General features: G+C 37.6%; 1 protein-coding gene across 2 annotated transcripts in view; it reads right to left on the bottom strand.

Moving 5' to 3' along the window:
- Positions 1 to 8,478, bottom strand: part of LOC134675900 (neural/ectodermal development factor IMP-L2-like) — a 96,068-nt gene extending 87,590 nt beyond the window's left edge. For both annotated transcript variants that reach the window (XM_063534237.1, XM_063534239.1), the window contains exon 1: positions 8,206 to 8,478. The gene's annotated coding sequence lies outside the window, so the exon portion shown is untranslated. The remainder of the gene's footprint in view (positions 1 to 8,205) is intronic.
- Between the last annotated feature and the right edge of the window lie 13,033 nt (positions 8,479 to 21,511).

Below are 21,511 nucleotides of genomic sequence, written 5' to 3'. Positions count from 1 at the left end.
AAACAGAAATTCGCAAATTGCGGGGATCTTTCTCTTTTACTCCAATGAAGGCGTAATTAGAGTGACAGAGAAAAATGCCCGCAATTTGCGAACTTCGATTTTCGCGGTTATAGCCCAGGTCCCCACAGAAAACCAGCACCACGGTCTGCCGCGGCAGTATGCTGAGTGGGGATCCTATTTTAGCATCCAAATGTCTTTTAAGTCTGCATGCGTTGTGGCGTTAAAATAAATGTAGTTCTTCTTCTTAAGCCTCCTCCACACTGGTGCGCGAATCGCGGCGCGAAGCCGCGAACGCGAGTGTGGCGTCGATTTTCGCGGACAGCGAAATCGACTCCACACTCGCGTTCGCGGCTTCGCCCGCGATTCACGCGCATAGTCTGGAGGGGGCTTTAAAAATTCCTAATTCAAGGTCGTTACGTGTTTTCCTATGGTCAAATTCCGACTGTATCACCATCACCAATGCCCTATATTGCATTGTCACCGAAATGCGGAAGTATACCAAATTTCAGCTCAATCAGACACCGGGAAGTTCCTAGTTTGGATCATTCATCTGTCATCGACAATTCGACAATAACATCGTTAGATCGGAATGCGACTAGAGGCATTCGGCGTTTAAAATTTGATAGTGATATATTTGCTATATGATACACATTATTCCTTATGTTGAGATGGTTTGGACATGTGGAAATAATGAGTGAAAGGATCGGGGAAATCCTGAAGAAAGGCCAGGTCAAGAGCACCCTAAACAGGCGAGCCAAAAAGCCGAAACACGTATGTCAGGATCGTAGCAAGTGGAAATCCGTTCTGCCTACCCCTCCGGGAAATAGCCGTGATTATGTATGTATGTATGTATTCCTTTGTAATAGGGTGTAAAATGTAAACATCTCTTTGACATCGACTGTGCTATGTTAAATACAGGAATTTTCTTGCCAATTATGATACCAATCTCAACATTGGCAGGGTCAAATCTATCCCAGACCTTTCCGTATGTTAGAATACCTAGAACTGCCTCATTTCCGAGTTTAGCAGCTACGCGGAAGGAATTATACATCATTCAGATATACGAGTAATATACCCGTTCTGTTCTGTTGTACAGTTGCCATCAGATATATCGGAGCGGCCAAGGTGTTCACAATATCTGAACAAGCACTCTAGCGCCCTGACAATAGAGGCGTGCTCAGATATTTGTGAGCACCTTGGCCGCTCCGATATATATGATGGCGACTGTATCAAAGAGGATAGAGTGTAAGTATAGAGGCGGATTGTCAAAGTAAATTATGTAGCCGTAGCCACTATAAATTTACTGCCATCTTTCGACAGAAGATTAAAACTGTTAGAACACCATTTGACTTTGATCCTTATTCGTTCACTTATATGTGTATACGCCATATTCTCGACACTAATCCAAAGGTATGGTGCAATCTTTTCGAGCGATGGCGCCATAACCTTCAGCCTACTCTCGAGTAGATGGCGTTAATATTCATATTTAACAAGTTAACTCGTATCAGTGAAAGAGTAAGGATCAAAGTCAAATGGCGTTCTAACAGTTTTAATCTTCTGTCGTAAGATGGCAGTAAATGTACTGTGGCTACCTCATTTACCATGACAGTAACTCTCTATAGTTCGTTTTTTTAGCATTAGAAAAAACTCCACAGAAGCAAGCGTGCAATTTTTATCAGGCTCTTCAATTGTTAATAATTATTGAATTTTCTAATGTAGCGTGGTCAATATATTTTACTTCAAATTATTACCGCTAAAAGTGCCGGAACCGCAAGCTTACTTCTACGAAGTTCTTTCTAATGCTAAAAAAACGAACTGTTTTATATACACTCTATTCTCTTTGCTATTTAGAACCTACTCCTAGAGGCATTAAGCTCACAGCGGTATTTTATGTGCAATGAATAATATTGAAGTGAAACAGGTAGGTAGTTTGATTACTTTTTTATTCCTCAATGATTATTTCACATTCCTACGACACGACACAGAGATTACCAGATGGCCTACCGCGAACCATGTTCGACGTGTTGTCTCTCTGTCGCACTTGTAATTTCGTACGTAAGTGTGACAGGGACGCAACACGTCGGCCGTGTTTCGCGGTAGGCCCTCTGAGAACATAATATGACTACTATTAAAGTATGTCGGTATGTTTTACTGTTGTACAAATTACTTCCGTTGCCGTCTTATAAGTTGTCTATGACTTATTCTCTATTTCCTTTTGTTGAACATTCTGAATTCTGATGTGTGAATTCTTTAAGTATTAACGTCTCCGTAGTTAGACACTAGTTTCACTACGCCTTCTTTGCTATACTAGTCTACTACTTTGCCATACATTATAGTTCGTTTTTTTAGCATTAGAAAGAAGGTACGCGTTCGTGACATGTCTTTTTTAGTTAAAAAACGCTTAAAAATCAGTAACTTTTACTTATGAAAGTAGAAGAATATGAATGATCGTATTGGATTCTTAATTGTTACATATTAGCCGTTTTTTATACTTATTTTAAAATGTGTTTTTCAAATAAAAGACAATCAAGATTGTTTACTTGTTTTCTAATGCTAAAAAAACCGGCCAAGTGCAAGTCGAACTCGCACACGAAGGGTTCCGTACCATTATCTATAAAAACGGTCACCCATCCAAGTACTGACCCCGTCCGACGTTGCTTAACTTCGGTCAAAAATCACGTTTGTTGTATGGGAGCCCCACTTAAATCTTTATTTTAGTCTGTTTTTAGTATTTTTTGTTATAGCGGCAACATAAATACATCATCTGTGAAAATTTCAGCTGTCTAGCTATCACAGATCACGAGATATAGCCTGGTGCTGACAGACGGACGGACAGCGGAGTCTTAGCAATAGGGTCCCGTTTTACCCCTTGGTTACGGAACCCTAAAAACGAACTATAAAAGCTAGTAAAGATTGTAATTGTAGTTCTTCAGCGCCATCTGTCAATAGTCAAAGCACCAATTTAACTGTCAAGTGTCACACCACCGCTTGACACACATTTGATGGGAAACGTTTATTGTCACAGAATGTATGTCTTCCGTCTTGGATAACATTCCAAACGCCAGAGTTGATCACACAGTCGAACCATTACCTACCTATTTTATACAGTATGTATTAGAACCAGAACGAAAGGCAAAGAAAGAGATCCCAATAATGTTTAGGTCATACTGACTGAGCAACTTTAACTATGGGACCAACTCCAAAAACGAGAAAAAAAATTCGTCTTGCCTTTCGTTCTGATACATACTGTATATTGTTACGTTGTTAATTATGTTTGTAATATTTATTGATAAATATAAAGTATGTAGTGTCGCTAATAAGGCGTAATTTGTATTGTATGTATAGTAAGTATTTGTAGCGTAATTTCTCGAAATTTTCCCGCGAACAGAGAAATCTAACGGAAACGTTCTCGGAAATTTCTCGGAAATGTTCTCTGAGAGGTTTACCGTTTCGTCGCAAAAGCGATGGATTCTTTTGTTAAATCGCTTAATGTAGGAGATAAGACAAATACCACGGAAGTTTAAAAGCAAATGCTTGGCACCATTCATTGTAATATAAAAAATAATACTAATTCATAAAAAAACTAGAAGCCACCAGAAAACCCACACAAAATTGCCCAAACAAGTTATTTGAGGCAAAAGGCAACTTATCAAAAGTAAATATATCATTCCATAAAAAAATAAGATTATTCATTAGTTGTTTATGCTAATAATAAATAAATAAATATTATAGGACATTTTTACACAAACTGTCTAAGCCCCACGGTAAGCTCAAGAAGGCTTGCGATGTGAGTACTCAGACAACGATATATATAATATACAAATACTTAAATACATAGAAAACAATCATGACTCAGGAACAAATATCTGTATCATCATACAAATATGTAAATGCCCTTACCAGGATTCGAACCCGGGACCATCGGCTTCATAGGCAGGGTCACTACCCACTAGGCCAGACCGGTCGTCAATAAGAGAACGTTCTCGAGAAAGTTGGATCCGGAAATTTCTTCGTAAAGAAATTTTCAAACTCGACTCGCCGGCGCCGGCGCTAGCGCATCAAGAACAGCATGATCAGGCGATAACTAGATAGGGACAGGATAGGATTAGTTGTGATTTTTGTCGGTACCGAGACCGAGTCACGGCCGAGTAAATGCAAGGTCGTAGCAAATTTGTCGGTCAATTGCATCGGCACGTGTAAGATTACCTTAAATTACACAATCTTGCAATAAAAGTCTGCATTCATTTTGATAGCCCACGTCATAATTGTTTTTTTTTGACACGTAATAATTTCATAGAAATTTGACGTTTAAAATGACACTTGCACTGCGTGTTCTGTCAAAATCGCGCGAAATTCAAATTTTCTATTGGACCATAACCCTTCGCGCCTACATTTTTCAAATTTGCGGCCTTTTTCTACTGACAAGATTTGCTTGACCAAGTATATATTCTTTTGCTTTCATAAGTAATAGTTATTGATGTTAAAAAAAGCGTTTTTCAATTAAAAGACACGTCAAGATTGCGTAGTGTTTTTCTAAAGCTGAAAGCATAGAAATAAGGTAAACAAACTTGATGTGTCTTTTAATTGAAAAACACATTTTAAAAATAAATTGCGGCAAACATGTAACATTTATGAATCTAATACGATCATTTATATTCTTCTGCTTTCATAAGTAATCGTTTTTGATTTTTAAAAAGCGTTTTTGAATTAAAAGACACGTCAAAATCGCTTATTTTCTTCCAAGTTCTTCCTAATGCTAAAAACTGACTATAACTGCACGTAGAGTAGGTACCTATCGCAGTGTGACCTTGAACTGATTGTTGGCCGCTCGTACGTTGACCCCGGCTGATGCATCGTCATGCAGTAGCCGTGGCAACCTTCCAGTCAACCTCTCGATAAATTGTTGTACAGTCAGCAGCAGAAGTTGCTAAGCGGGCGTGTTCAAAAAGATCTCGAATTTATTGTTAAGAGAATAAAGAGTGCGCCCAGGTAATTTTGAACACTTCGACCGCTTAGAAACTTCTGGTGACTGTATAGTCAGGCTAAGACAAGTCTGCAACGATTTTGATAGCACACGCAATTTAAATTTAAATTATCATTTATTAATGACCAACTGAGATCTTTTTTGTTAGTACTTACGACTATGACTTATATAATATTGTTAGTATTATACTCTATATAACAATGTCATTCTGTTAAATCTTATAATCAAGAATAAATAAATTAAATTAAAATAAAATATAATAATAACGACTTGATTAAATGAAAATAAATATTAGAGCATTGAATTACAAATTAAAGTTATAGATGTTAATTAATAAAAAATGTCAAACAATGCAAGTGTTATTTTAAGCGTCAAACCTCTATGGAATTATGATGTATAATTAACATTTGTAATGCGTGTGCTATCAAAATCGCTGCAGACTAACCTTGGTCTAGCTCTAAATATTAATGCGAAGGTTTCAAAAAAGTTATTTGGACAGTCATGTCAAAACTGACTGATTAAGGAGAAGTAGATTAGGTACAAAAACTGTTTTTGATTGATTATTTTAATGATAATATGTATACATACTTATCTACTTAATCAAATGTATCTATTGTATTTACATAATAAAATACCCAGTGCCTACATTATTATTGTAATAAGAGATTATGAATTAGATCTGGATTTGTTAGGAATATGATCTGTCAGCGTAAAAAGTGACACCTCTTTAACCAGAAATGTCAATTTTGACACTGACAGATATCCGTATTATGGCCAAAATATAGAAGATAGGATCCTATAGATGTGCTATACCTACGCGTGCCTCCATGAGGGACAAAACATACTCAATGCGATGCTATGATTGGCCCAATTTATTTGTTGCCCACCACAATCCATACTAAATTTACGGTAGCGAATAAAAACAATGGGATACTCTGACAAGTCAGTCCGGTTTGCAATCGCTATGATTCGTTTTTTGAGCATTAGAAATAAGGTAAACAATCTCGATGTGTCTTTTAATTGAAAAACACCTTTTAAAAATAAGTCACGGCAAACAATTATGAATGTAATACGATCATTTATATTTTTCTGCTTTCATATGTTGTTATTGATATTTAAAAAGCGTTTTTCATTTAAAAGACTTGTCAAGATCGCTTATCTTCTTTCTAATCTTAAATAAGTGTTCCGTGAACAAAGTTTTGTACGGAACACTAAAAACGAACTATAAAAGGAACATACGTAGATCTAGATATCTACACATTAATTCTACACGTGGCCTATAGATTACTTTTTTACATAATAGAATGTCTGTTGTAAATTAAAATAAATTGTTTAGATCAATAGATTAGACATGATAATTGATAGTGGAATATGCGAGTTTTTTATTCTAAGATATTAATCAGCTTCTCGTGTTTTCCAGTCTATTCTAATATGAAGCCTGGCCGCAGACGTTCGGAATTTTCTTTACGGAATGACATGTGCAAGCGAGACAGCGCTATGCATTTGTAGAGCGTCCCGTTCCCACCTGTCATTCCGTACGGAAACCGAATGAAAATTCATTCTCGGAAATTTCTCAGAAATATTCTCTGACAGTTTTACCCTTTCATCGAATTCTTTTGTTTAATCGCTTACTGTAGGAGATAAGACAAAATACCATGGAAGCTTGAAAACATATACCTACTTGGCACCATTCATATCAATATAAAAAATAATACTAATTAATAATCAAACCAGGACTAAAACAACACAAATATGCCCAAACAAGTTATTTGAGGCAAAAGGTATACTTAAACTTAACAAAAGTAAATATGTCAGTTCATTAAAAAAATTAAGATTGTTCATAACTCATTGCTAATAAGAGAACGTTCTCGAGAAAGTTGGAAATTTCCTCGGAAAGGAATTCTCAGAACCGAGAATGTTCTCGTCGGCACATCACTAGTTTCGGCCCTCCTGATGCCCCCCCGAATGCCCACCACTGGCTTAGGTGGACTCTAACCATAAAGGCCTGTGCATACCGGCTTGCATGCGCGTGCGCTAAAATGTCGGAGCCGCACACGCACACGTCACGCAAGCGGTGTGCCGTCTCTCATAAGGATCTGTAAACTACAACGCCGCACGCACACGTGCACGTCACGCACACGCAGCCGGTGTGCGCAGGCCTTAAAGAATGGCAATATTTATGAATGGCGGGTAAGCTTTAAAAATAAACTCTTTACATATTCATCAAATCCGGTCACTAAAGGTGACGAAGAAAATGCGACAGAATTTATCGTGAAGAAACAATGCTAATATAGCAATTTAATATTAATGACAAATGAAATTTGCAAACGAGTCGCGAATTATACCTTTACCAGTGGGGAGACACTCCTGACTTCGGTCGAACTCGGCTCCGCTCGGCTCAGCATTGCTCCGTGCAATTATTAGGGTTGGCACCACTTGACTTGTGCGTGCACGACCACAGATAAGATAATCACTTGAATTTTGACAACCCTAAATAGCCGAAAGGGATAGTGCTATATATTACAAAGGGATAGCATGGTTCGACCCTGAATCGCTGTCAAACTTCGGGTTTGTAGGAAGTGTCCTTTCTGTACGGTAGTATTATTATTTCTTCTGTGCCTTTTCGCACGTGTATTGTACGTTTTACAGTACATATGGCCATTTAAATTTTCTACATAGGCACGTATTGTACTTAATCCCGCCCTAGGACGGTAAAGAAGCACCAGCAAGCCTATTATGGATCGCTTTATCCACATTTATCCACGTGATAAAACAACTGTCACTTTTTAACTCTGCGGGATAGAAAGAGACGGACACCGTTCTATCACGCTGTCACGTAGACAAATACGACCATCATATCCGTACAGTAAGTCATAACATCATAAGTATGTACTGTAAAAATATTTTATCAAGTCGATTTAAAGAAGCTAATGTAACCTAACCGAACTGCAGGTTTCGCAAACAATTTTACACTTATATACCACGTATGTCAATCCCACAGATTAGACGAATCTAATTCCATCTCATACATAGTATGTCTCATTCATAGTCCGTCAAACGGTATGGCTACGGCACTAGGTCGAGCTGAAGAATTAGACGTATCTACATACTAATGTATCTAACATCATATGCTTGAAAAACCTAATACTCCTTCGGCCGTCGGCTAAAAAAACCACAAAGGTAAAAAGACAAATACGCAAATAAATTAAAATATGACTTACCTATATAACTTCTAGAAACAGCAACAAACCCGTTTGCAAAACAAACTACTTTATAGCGAAATACAAAAAATACTCTGTCCTTTGAAACACATTTATCATTTTGTTCATAAACTCACGCACACATCGGCAACTGTCAAGTTCAAATTTCGAAAATGGAACGCGCGCCAAAAACAGTGATGGGCCGTACAGTTATCGATAACGTTTAACGGTTATTCGGTTTCGCGACACGTCGTTTTGTAGCGAGTGCGCGGTGGGCAATGAGTCGATATCAGTGAGGTGACGTTGAGGTGGTTATGTCAACATGATTGCCGGTAGTGCTGTTGTGTGCGAATTATCGAAAGTTTTTTTGCGAAAATTGTACGTTTAAAAAAAAATTTTTATAATAATGCTATAATCATTTCAAACAACATATTAAATTCGGTAAAACCTAATACATATTCAGTACTCTTTAGCACACTCTATTAAATAAGAAATAGTAATGAAGATAGTCAAAAAGGTTTGCCAAGGTTACACATTCAACTTGCCAGAATTATGTTGTTGCATGAGATGAGAATCCCGATCAAAATGTTTCGAGACATTGCTTCGCTTCGCTAGTTTTAGATCATAGACCTAGTATTACATAGATGAGCTATATGCGTGGCTCCGTGAGGGACAAAACATACGCAAAGCGACAATATTAAAAACACGTTTTAATTTAACATTCCTGACAACATACCAAAAACAATCTACGTAATTCGGTCGAGTTATTTGTTGACCACCATTAACCATACTAAATTTTTGGTGGGGAACAAACAAGAAGTGAGACTGTGCCAAGGACAAGCAATAATACCGCTTTCTCTGCTACTCCTACTGAAATTTCCAAAAGTGCATCTCGTTCGGTCGTTTGGCTCCTCCCCCGTGTCATCTCTATATTATTGTACCTACCTCTATGTTTTAGATAGATATGGTTAGTTAGCGTATCTCGCTATTGAACTTTACAGTTTGCCGAGTATTATTGAAGGTAAGGTACAGTGTAAAGGATGACTCACGTTATACCGGACCGTGCCCGGGACGGAGCTTCCGGCGCATCGTTTTCTATGGAAAGCATCACGTTATCGCCTGTCATGTCATAGAAAAGTAAGCTTACTATACTGCAAAACGTAATTCAAGACCAAAAAAAGTAAAACAATGTTGCCACTGCAATAATTTGTTTGTAAAATAATAAATTCCTTTTGATAAATAATCACGCTAAGATAATTTATTTATTAGTAAATTTACTCCTAAGATACAAAAAAGTACTTTGATTTACTTATTTTTACATAAATACACGACGCGCTAGTACAAAAGTGGCAACATTTCTTACTTTTTTTGGTCTTGAATTACGTTTTGCAGTTTAGATTAGGGATATAAACTAAATAGTTTATTAGTTAATATCTAGCTTAGAAATAAAATCTGCTAGAATATTTTCTTAGATATATTATATTAAAGTGACCTCGAAAGTTACCGCTATGAAAACTGACTACGAACGCACCGCTTTGGATGGTCCAATTATTAAGACCGTCGCATCTGGCTTTATGAGGTTCCGTAGTATTCAACTGTTTGTCTGTTCGACTACAATCTAGTTCAGAGTTTCTTAGAGCATAATAATGTTTAAAATCCACACATTTGAGATAATGGGCATAGCTGAAATATACTAGCTACCAGCTAGCTATGTTGTCGATGGAATAAAGTCGTTAAAGCATGCAAAGCTCTTTATGCAAGGAATAGACTCCGGCTGGAGCAAAAAGCTCCGGAAACTTAGCAAAAGACAGCTCCAAATCATAACGGGGGTGTTTACTGGCCATTACGGGGTCAAAGGAATTCTGGCCAAAATGGGACACTCTGACAACACCGATTGTCGTATGTGTGGCGAAGAGGAAAAGACAGTGAAACACTTAATGTGTGAATGTCACGCCCTCGCCAGACAAAGAATGAAGGACTTTGGAGCAGGATATCTGGAACCAAAGGACTTTAAAACGCTACCCATGAGCTCCATCATCCGACACATGGATATGGTGGGAAAAGCTCTCGAGTAGCTGGCGGATCTTCTCTAGGGGGTAACTGCACAAAAGATCCCTATGGGTCGAAGTGTATCCGCAAGGGCCCCCGAAAACAATAAGATAAGATAAAGTCGTTCATGCAGTAAAAGCATCTATAGAAATATCATCAAAAAATCCTTAATATATTATGGTTATTGCATAACGTAAATAATGTCATGTTTCTGTATTTTACTGCCTCAGTAAGGAAAGGTTTGATTTTTGCAGTAAATATTTTATGTTACCTACCGTACTTACTACATATAAAATATATGTTTGTGTCGAGTATTCTATTAATAGAAAGAGATACCTAGATAGTATTTGTCACGCGATAAGGTCATGTAACTGCAATTTACATAGAATAGGTACTCCGCGTTCTCAATAAAATATATAACGTAACTAAACTCGATCTGGGACAATACACTTAAAATGTAAATAATCGGTGAAGATCACATACGCAAATGCAAACGTCAGCACATAATTATACAAAACTATAACATACTTGCGCATGCGACTTTAAGCCTTATTTCAATGCTATAAGAACTATTAATATGTCAATATAGTCATACCTAATTTGATTCACTGAACATTACATTCACGAAAAAGAAATAAGCCTAAATAACTTAGAAATGTCAATGTAGAGTAACAAAGTTTTATTTGCTGCCTACAAAACTACATTACGAAGTCATTATTAGACAATATTGACAATGTAACGGCAAAAATAAATGTGTGTTATCGTCATCACAAAATAATTGAATTAAAATGGGGCGATCGTCATACGATGCTTGATGAATGAAAACACCGAGTTGCGTATTTCATCATTTTGTTTATTTTATAACCCGTAACGGCCCGATTGGAACTTTAAGATACGTGAGTTAATAGATCTAGAAACGATATGGATTAGGTAGATGTATTATGTCAGGGTCAAATGTGATGTGACGCATCTAATCCATATCGTTTCTAGATCTATTAATTGACGTTTCATAAAGTTCGAATTGGGTGCTAAATGTATTGTTCTAAATAATTGATAGCATAGATACAGTAATGTGTGACGTCGTGCGTGGCTCACTCCGCGATTTCGTCGCTTTGCTACAGGTAGCTAAAAGTCCATACGTTCGACCCCAATTTTGGGGTTTGCCATAAGCCGCGCGTGGCGCTGTCGCCACCTAGCGGCCATATCTGTGCCGATCGTGACAGACGCGTTTTGTTAGAGAGTGAGTCTTCTGTACCTAGTACTATTATTTATTCGGTGGTTATCCTAGTTATATCCCATTAATGGGCACTTGTTTCCTGTCATTTTGTCTGGATAATTAAAATAGGTAGGTAGTTAGATCAAGCTGACAGCGATTTGGATAGCCCAGATCTTGCAAGTGTTATTTTAAACGTCAAACTTCTATGAAATCCATACTTTTATAACTTACACTGGACTTAATCGCGTAAAACTTACGTTTATTTAAGGCCTGACGTTCCTATGAAAATATGTGACGTTCCTCGGCAAAAGGTACCTTATGGCGGCTGGCGCTTACATCACATAGCGCCGCAATAATATTGGAGCGGCGTTAATAATAGCGTAAGCGCCAACCGCCATAAGGTACCTTTTCCCGTGGGACGTCACATATGACGTTTAAATAACATTCGCACAATCTGGGCTGTCAAATTATGAAATTGTGATCTAATAAAAAAACATCGATATCGATATAATGTCGACGGTAACATCCCTACTAACCTGTTATCTGTGGGTGTGTCCCGTAATAATTCACTTTATGCGTTATCAAATCACTCTTTTGATAGCATTAGGTTAGGTTAGGCTTAGGATTAAGATTGATGGGGCCTAGCCAAATGGCAGTCGTGTGTATGTAAACACTTTAATGTACATCAGAATCATCAGATACGTTCTGAGCTCGCCATCAGATACGTTATTAATATGTATATCGAAAAGGCTTCGGAGGTACAGTCAGCAGCAGAAGTTGCTAAGTGGGCGAGGTGTTCAAAATGATCTTGACGCGACTTTATTGTTAAGAGAATAAGATCATGTCAAGTAAATTTTGAACACCTCGCCCGCTTAGCAACTCTAAGGCCCCCCCCACATCTGGCGTCTTTCGAGCGTCGGAGTCTACAATTCTATGGCCGACGTCGACGCAACGTCGACGCAGCGTCGACGCAACTGCGCAGCGACGTCATTTTCCATAGCGCTGGACCGACGCCGACAGACGCCGACGCTCGAAAGACGCCAGATGTGGGGGGGCCCTAAGCACCAGAAGATTAATAGAGAAACGTAAACGGCACAGTTACTTTTAGGCCCCCCCCACATCTGGCGTCTTTCGAGCGTCGGCGTCTGTCGGCGTCGGTCCAGCGCTATGGAAAATGACGTCGCTGCGTAGTTGCGTTATTTCATGCATGGTGCAAAATAAAGTATTTTAAATACAGTCAAATACCTTATTTATTACCTATTACCGCGCCAGCTGACTGCCTTAGCTTGGTCCGGTAAATAGACACCTAGGTTAGACGTGGCTCACTCCACAATTTCGTCGCTTTGCAACAGGTAGCTAAAAGTACATTCGTTCCACACCAATTTTAGTGGCTAGCCATAAGCCGCGCGTGGCGCTGTCGCCACCTAGCGGCCATATCTGTCCTGCCGGCCTAGCCAAGGGTACAATCGCTATCGCTTCGACAACGAAAAGTATTATGTCTCTCTGTCACTCTTCCGTATTAGCGCGACAGTGACAGTTGCGTTTCGATCGCTACGAAGCGTAAGCGATTGGCATCTTGGCTACGCGGCCTGATCGTAACAGACGCGTTTTTACAAGCTTTTATTTAGTTTCTCCTGGGGGCCGATTTTTGAAATTAGGCCGCTCGATTTCGTGTATTTCGGTCAATAATATCTCCACTACTAGGTATTTAAATTCTACTAATAGAATTGAAAACGAGTGGTCAACACCACTAGATTCGCAATTTCTATCGCTCGTTTTTCAAAAATTAGCATTTGACCATTTTGCACCGATTTTCGAGTGACGAAATCGAACGCTCAAATTTCAAAAATCGGCCCCCTGACCGTTGTCTGTCGGTAATCAAATCTTGCAAATTTTTGATCCACTTCCCGGTTTCCGATTGAGCTGAAATTTTGCATGCATACGCGTAAGTCGGGTGACAATGCAAGATTATGGTGTCATCGAGCTGATCTGATGATGCAGAGCCATAGGAACTATGTGATAAAACAACGAAACCTAATTGTGTTAGGGGTTTGTAGAATTGTCTCGATGAGTATTTAGTTGTCTGTCGTAAGAAAAGTACAGTCAGCGATGAAAGCTTATACCAAAAATGAAACTTTTGCCAAAAACTTATGTTACAGAGTAAGTCTTCTGTACCTAGTACTATTATTTATTCTGTGCGTTAGCTAGGTCCAGTAGAGAGATACCTAACGTGTTAAATTATTTATTACTAATGCCTGAATACAGTCTAGACGTCTATAACGCAATAAAATACTTTAACAATTGCTCACGTAGTGTAAAATCGAATAAAATGCTGTCCAGAGATATCTCTTAAATACTGGCCAAGCAAGTGAGCACTTGATATGGTGTGAAATCGAATTTAAAAGGCATATAGTGTTCAACGAATTTTAAACCAGCCAACGAGTTTTTCATCTATAATTTACCAGTCGCTTTTTGGTCAAGAATGAAACTTCGTCTGCGTAGGATGATGATGATTATTTATAAAAATCATCTTATGTCCTTTCTCGAGCTTAAAACTGTCTCCACACCAAATACAATCTAAATCGTTATTAAATTAAACGGGACTTAACGGGAAAATGTAAGAATTAAAAAAATATAAACTTGATTACTTCTGAAAGATCTTACGTCTGAGAGATCTGTGCCCCTATGAAATAATAATCAGGAGACTTTAATATACATCAAATTATAAACTTGATTATCTCTGAAAGTATACTTACGTCTGAGAGATCTGTGCCCCTATGAAATAATAATCAGGAGACTTTAATATACATCAAATTATAAACTTGATTATTTCTGAAAGTATACTTACGTCTGAGATATCTGTGCCCCTATGAAATAATAATCAGGAGACTTTAATATACATCAAATTATAAACTTGATTATTTCTGAAAGTATACTTACGTCTGAGATATCTGTGCCCCTATGAAATAATAATCAGGAGACTTTAATATACATCAAATTATAAACTTGATTATTTCTGAAAGTATACTTACGTCTGAGATATCTGTGCCCCTATGAAATAATAATCAGGAGACTTTAATATACATCAAATTATAAACTTGATTATTTCTGAAAGTATACTTACGTCTGAGATATCTGTGCCCCTATGAAATATAATAATTAGGACACTTTAATATACATCAAATTATAAACTTGATTATTTCTGAAAGTATACTTACGTCTGAGATATCTGTGCCCCTATGAAATAATAATCAGGAGACTTTAATATACATCAAATTATAAACTTGATTATTTCTGAAAGTATACTTACGTCTGAGATATCTGTGCCCCTATGAAATAATAATCAGGAGACTTTAATATACATCAAATTATAAACTTGATTATTTCTGAAAGTATACTTACGTCTGAGATATCTGTGCCCCTATGAAATAATAATCAGGAGACTTTAATATACATCAAATTATAAACTTGATTATTTCTGAAAGTATACTTACGTCTGAGATATCTGTGCCCCTATGAAATAATAATCAGGAGACTTTAATATACATCAAATTATAAACTTGATTATTTCTGAAAGTATACTTACGTCTGAGATATCTGTGCCCCTATGAAATAATAATCAGGAGACTTTAATATACATCAAATTATAAACTTGATTATTTCTGAAAGTATACTTACGTCTGAGATATCTCTGCCCCTATGAAATAATAATCAGGAGACTTTAATATACATCAAATTATAAACTTGATTATTTCTGAAAGTATACTTACGTCTGTACGTCTTAAGTCACCGACATAGCCCACCGGATTAGCAAGCTGAAGTGGCAATGGGCAGGCCACATTGCACGCAGAGAAGATGGCCGATGGGATCGAAAAGAGCTCGAGTGGAGACCACGGACTAGCAAGCGCAGCGTAGGACGTCCACCCACAAGATGGACAGACGATCTTGTTAAGATCGCCGGAAGACGCTGGATGCGGGTCGCTTCCAACCGGCACGTATGGAGGTCCAAGGGGGAGGCCTATGTTCAGCAGTGGACGTCTTATGGCTGAGATGATGATGATGATGATGATGACTTACGTCTGAGATATCTGTGCCCCTATGAAATGATCAAATCAAATTATAAACTTGATTATTTCTGAAAGTATACTTACGTCTGAGATATCTGTGCCCCTATGAAATAATAATCAGGAGACTTTAATATACATCAAATTATAAACTTGATTATTTCTGAAAGTATACTTACGTCTGAGATATCTGTGCCCCTATGAAATAATAATCAGGAGACTTTAATATACATCAAATTATAAACTTGATTATTTCTGAAAGTATACTTACGTCTGAGATATCTGTGCCCCTATGAAATAATAATCAGGACACTTTAATATACATCAAATTATAAACTTGATTATTTCTGAAAGTATACTTACGTCTGAGATATGTGTGCCCCTATGAAATAATAATCAGGAGACTTTAATATAAATCATACTAAAATTTCGTGAGATTTAACTGAAACCACTTTTTCCCTATGTGTACTGCGGGGTCCTTTATCTACCGGGTGTGGCCTGTAATACGAGCAAAAAATTAAACTGTAGGCTGTACTCCTCATATTGACCAACATTTGTTCAGCGACTTTTAAAAATAACTTGTGGTTTGATTTTTAATACACTTTAAAGTTTATACTAAGACGCAATGTATTGCGAATTTTGTTATGTTTAAGGCGTGACAAGCAACGTCAATCACAATGATATGGCGTGGCGATGGCGTCCATTGAAGATAATATTTATTTTGTATGAAAAATAGGGAGTCTTTAAGTACCCTTCATAATTTTTAAAAGTTGTTGAATAAAAGTGTCACCGTTTAAGGAGTAAAATATGTTTTAATTATTTGCTCGTGTTACAGGCCACACCCGGTATATTTGGAAAAGTTATCTGGGATATCAGATACTTTTGGTGCGTTGCTTCATCCGCTCCTACTGACGCTGACTGTACCTACTTATTGTGTAATCGAGAAATGTCAATCCCAAACTGATTCTAATCATGTTGTATCATTCCCTTGAAACTACGTAATCATATTATAGGAATTCGGTTACAGAGGCTAGTAAAGAGAGAAGACTGACGACCCTCCAAATAACACCGGCGTGTCAAATTTATGTCATGCTTTAAAGCTATTTATTACTTCTGACAGTCAGGTAAGTCCAATTTTTCGTTTCCAAGTCATAATGGCAGTAAGCTATTTCTGATACACAAATAAAGCAAAATTCCAGTTCGCCTCGAGATGGTGACGCTACAAACAGCTTATAGGTATACAAATGCTGAAATGAAATTTACAATATTATAATGTTTTAATCGAAGGTTAGCTAGAAGAGATCCCTTAAAGGGATAAGTTTACCTTTGCACCTCTATATTTCTGTAAATGTTATGTAATGTTATTTATACGTCATATTCATAGACGTTTGACGTTTATAATAACACTTGCACTGCATGGGCTATCAAAAGCGCTGCAGACTGGTCTAACTCTGTAACAGCCGTATTCGAACAATGAGATTCGTCAAATACTAAATATTGAAACGATATGGAGTAGATATGTCAGTGTCAAACAAGTGTCAAAATTGACATTTCTTCAAACAAAAACGTCACTTTTGGCATTTGTTTGACACTGACATATCTAATCCATATCGTTTCAATATCTAGTATTTGACCTATCTCATTGTTCGAATACGGCTGTATGTCTTTTCCATTAACTAGCCTCTGACCATAAGTAAATTTAGAGTAATCCCCACAGCCTCGTAATCCGATCGTCATTAACTAGCTCTAATGAGGACCTAATGAAAGCCTTCCCATGGTTAAACTAGTGCTATTTATAGAGAATATTAGTCTTGTGGTTGTGGTTATAGTTAGGTAGACCGAGGCAATTCGGCTCACAGGGCGAATCGGATCAAAGTCAAAATATACTTTATTCATGCAGGCCTAGCAACAACTACTTATAAATGGTAAATTACATAGGTATATATATTATCTTAAGCTAATTATCAGAGCAAAGAAGAAGGTCAGCTCCTGGTAGCAGAGAGATAAGTTTTTCGCAAGATCCTGGGACCTATTCAGAGAGATGACGGCACCTGGAGGATACGGAAAAATGCCGAGATCGAGGAGTTAGTAGCCGAACCCAATATCATCGGCGAAACGAAAGCGCACAGACTTCGCTGGTTCGGTCACCTACTCAGAATGGGAGAGGATCGGGCGGTCAAGAAGGCGTTCTTGGGACGACCGACTGGTAGCCGTCCAGTGGGTCGGCCCAGGTATCGCTGGGAAGACAGTGTGGCGGCGGATCTGCTTCAGCTTCGCGTCAGTAACTGGCAGGAAGTTGCGCAGGATCGGGACAGGTGGCACGCTCTCGTTTCGGAGGCCAAGATTCTCTTTGGATCGCTGAGCCAAAATAGTTAGTTAATTATCAGAGCAATTTATTGATGTTAATATTATTCCATAGTAATATTGGACTATTATACAAATAAAATTTAATACTAAGAATTTCACAACAATATCGTCAAACAACAATTTTTATAAAAATCAACAATGAAAAAATCAACATGGAAAATGCGATGCTGTTTGAAATATTGCACTGAAAGTGCACATAACACATTAAAATGACACCTTAGTACGTCTCTATTCTTAGCCTGCGATGGCAGTCGTGAGAAATATTTTAAATATCAACAGATTTTTACATTTACATTAACATTTTGTATGGGAAGCACCTCAAATTGCAGCTTTCTAGCAATAACGATCACGCAGCAAAGCCTCGGACAGACAGACAGACATGGCGAAGCTGTAAGGGTTTTCTTGTTCTTGATCGGGTTACTCTTGACAGAGCGGTCGTGGTCATCATTGGAAATCTCCCTTTGTGACACGTTTGACGGCTCGCCTCCACTCCTCCCTAGGAGTTTTCTAGGGTTTTCTAGGTGACTACGATACCCTAATAATTAATAAATAGGTATGTTATGCATATAATGCCACGTGCAAGGATGAAAAACAGACCTACACGTGGACTAAATTCGTAAAAAGATTTACTATTAGCAAACATTCATTTTCAGAAAGCCAAACTCATTTCTCCATTTGATTTAGTGAATATATCACATTTTCACCCACGTAAGAGTAAGTTCGATGCACTTAATGTTATTCGAAACAAATTGATATCATATTTTACTTTTTCGAATACGCTTTTGCGTTACGCATAATGCGTAGTATCAGAGAGTAGTAAATATTCAAGACAAACATCCTCCATACCATACATCACCGCGTTCCATGCGTGTGTTTTTAGTAATTTTTCATTTTAGCTTTATACGTATAAAATCAGTCTTGTGTGAGTTTTATCGTTTTTTAATGCGAAGGGTAGGGTGCCATTTTTTTTTCATTCCATGCCATTGACAATTCAGACCAATCTGTTTTTAATAAAAATAATTTGAAACCATTATGATAAAATACATAATATATCTTCGTACCTTAGAATATTCTAAGTGCTAAAATGCTTTATTTATATTTTAAATCTACTTTTCTGACTTTAACTGCGGTCAGTCAAGTCCAATTTTACGATTTAAAGTCCGACCAGAGGGCGCTGTTATTCTCAAGTATGTGGTGACAGTGCAATTTAGTATGAAAAATTTAGTTCCAATGAAATTCCGCAGTATGGGGCGTGATCATACTTATATTACTAGTCACTCTAGTCAGGCTTTAAAATAGCATTAGGGTGACAGTTTCATAAGCAAATTAGTTAACATTTTAATAACAAGACTTCCGTGAGACACAGACATATTAAATATATTGAAAACGGGTCAAATACGTGAGTGACAATGCCTCAGGGGCCTATTTTAGATTTAAGCTAGTTATTAATTTCGTTTAGTTGTACCACTGTATATATATTGTATGTAAATAAATTATTTAAAATATATTTAAATTACTAAAATGTAAAAATAAAATTCTTGCGGCGTAGTATGGGGTCTGTCAGTCTTCTTTAATTACTAGTATCTGGTATCAAAAACTAGAAAAACACTACTATACAATTGTAATGTCTAGGTCCCAAATATAGTCTGACATATGCTAGACGGCTGGACAAATAAGATTAGCATTTCAAATGTCACATTGAATAAGTTACTGACAGATGTTGCGATCTTCCTTATTATGTATGCGTAGACGCAATAGTAAGAGCGTGCGACTTTCAATCCGGAGGTCGGTCGCGGGTTCAAACCCCGGCTCGAGCCAATCGGCGCGATTCGGGAAATGAAATAGAGATGCACTAGATAAGATATAGTAAAGATATGTGACGTTCCACGGCAAAGGGTACCATTGCCCCGACTGAATATTGGAGCGGCGTTAACAATAAGCGTAAGCGCCAGCGCCATAAGGTACCTTTTTCCGTGGAACGTCACATATCTTTACTATTTCATATCTAGTGAATGTCTAACGGGGCGTTATCTTAAAGTTCGAATCGCGCCGAATGAGTTTTTCGGAACAGTACGAAATATCATTTGATATTTACCGGTTGCTTTTCGGTGAAGGAAAACATCATGAGGAAACCGGACTAATCCCAATAAGACCTAATTTCACCTCCGGGTTGGAAGGTCAGATGGCACTGCTGCTGTGGAAAAATGCCGGGATAACGCGAGGAAGAAGACGCGATAGTATATCGGGTAATATTTTAAGCTAAACATTGACCGTATGGCTATGGGAAAACACTTTAAACTCTCGCGTTTTGTACACATATTTAATTACACAAACGGGTCTACCGCGATATAATTTCATAGATTTTACCTTAAATTCCGATGTTTCAGCTGAGTTGCACCAGTGTAACTGTGCTGTGTGTGTGTACTGTGTACGTTGTAGGATCCTTGGCACTTTCTTATTTTTAGGGTTCCGTACCTCAACAGGAAAGAACGGAACCCTTATAGGATCACTCAATAGATTTGATCCTTAGTGTCGTTTTACGATTATTCTCAGTAATTGTGTTACATCGCTAATTATCTAAAAACTGACGCATTTCGGCCCTCAATTGGGGTAATTTCTCCCCGCTGGGCCTGCAGGCGGGTAATTGTCCCCACAGGGGGTAAATGGAATCAACACGTTGTTATCACTCAGTTAATTGATTGGCGTAGGTAGTAAATGGATTCGAAAAATGTATACTTGTAAATGCTTTTTAAGTTAACACACTTTTTACTCAACTGCGGTAAATGGGCCGATTTTTTTGTTAGAGTTAGACCAAGAAAAGTCTGCAACGATTTTGATAACGCACGCAGTGCAAGTGTTATTCAAACGTCGTAATTTCATAAAAGTTTGACGTTTAAATTATTTAAAATAACACTTGCACTGCGAATGCTATCAAAATTGTTGCAGAATTTGTCTCACATTTGGCTGATTTGAAGAGTTGGTATTTTGGGATAAATACAAAAATGTATGCGATTTTCCGTTGAGTTATTTAAAATATAATTCTTTATCATAACTCACTGGAATATTTTTTGGACACACGGGGAAATTCATTATTCTGTATTCACCAAATTTTAACGGGAACTGATGACAAAAATCGTCACCAAACATTAATAAGCATCTTGTGTTCGTACCCTGCCGGCGTACTCGTATTATGGATGGCTTATCCTTATCTTATTCTTCTTTATCCACGTGATAAAATAACTGTCACTTTTTAACACCGTGGGACAGAAAGTGACGGACACCGTTTTATCACGCTGTCACGTAGACAAGAACGACCATCATATCCGTACTGGTTCGTACAAAAATAATTATTATATTCAGCAAAGCTAAAGTAGCTAAATATTTTTGACGCGCGGACACTGTCTGTATACCTACTAGTACACATACCACTGTAACCTCACAGTTTGTAGCCATATTGTAATCATCTATTAATAAGTTTTTGGCAAAAAAATCTTTTTTGGTACAAGCTTTTATCGCTGACTGTACTTGTCTTACAACAGACAACTAATATTCATCGAGACAATTCTAAAAACCCGTAACACAATTAGGTTTCGTTGTTTTATCACAGAGTTCCTATGGCCACCTCCGCTCT

This window comes from Cydia fagiglandana, chromosome 23 (genome assembly GCF_963556715.1).
Source record: "Cydia fagiglandana chromosome 23, ilCydFagi1.1, whole genome shotgun sequence".
In the NCBI taxonomy this organism is placed as follows: domain Eukaryota; kingdom Metazoa; phylum Arthropoda; class Insecta; order Lepidoptera; family Tortricidae; genus Cydia; species Cydia fagiglandana.
The sequence above is the reverse complement of the archived record's forward strand: the minus strand, read 5'-3'. Positions and strand labels throughout refer to the sequence as shown.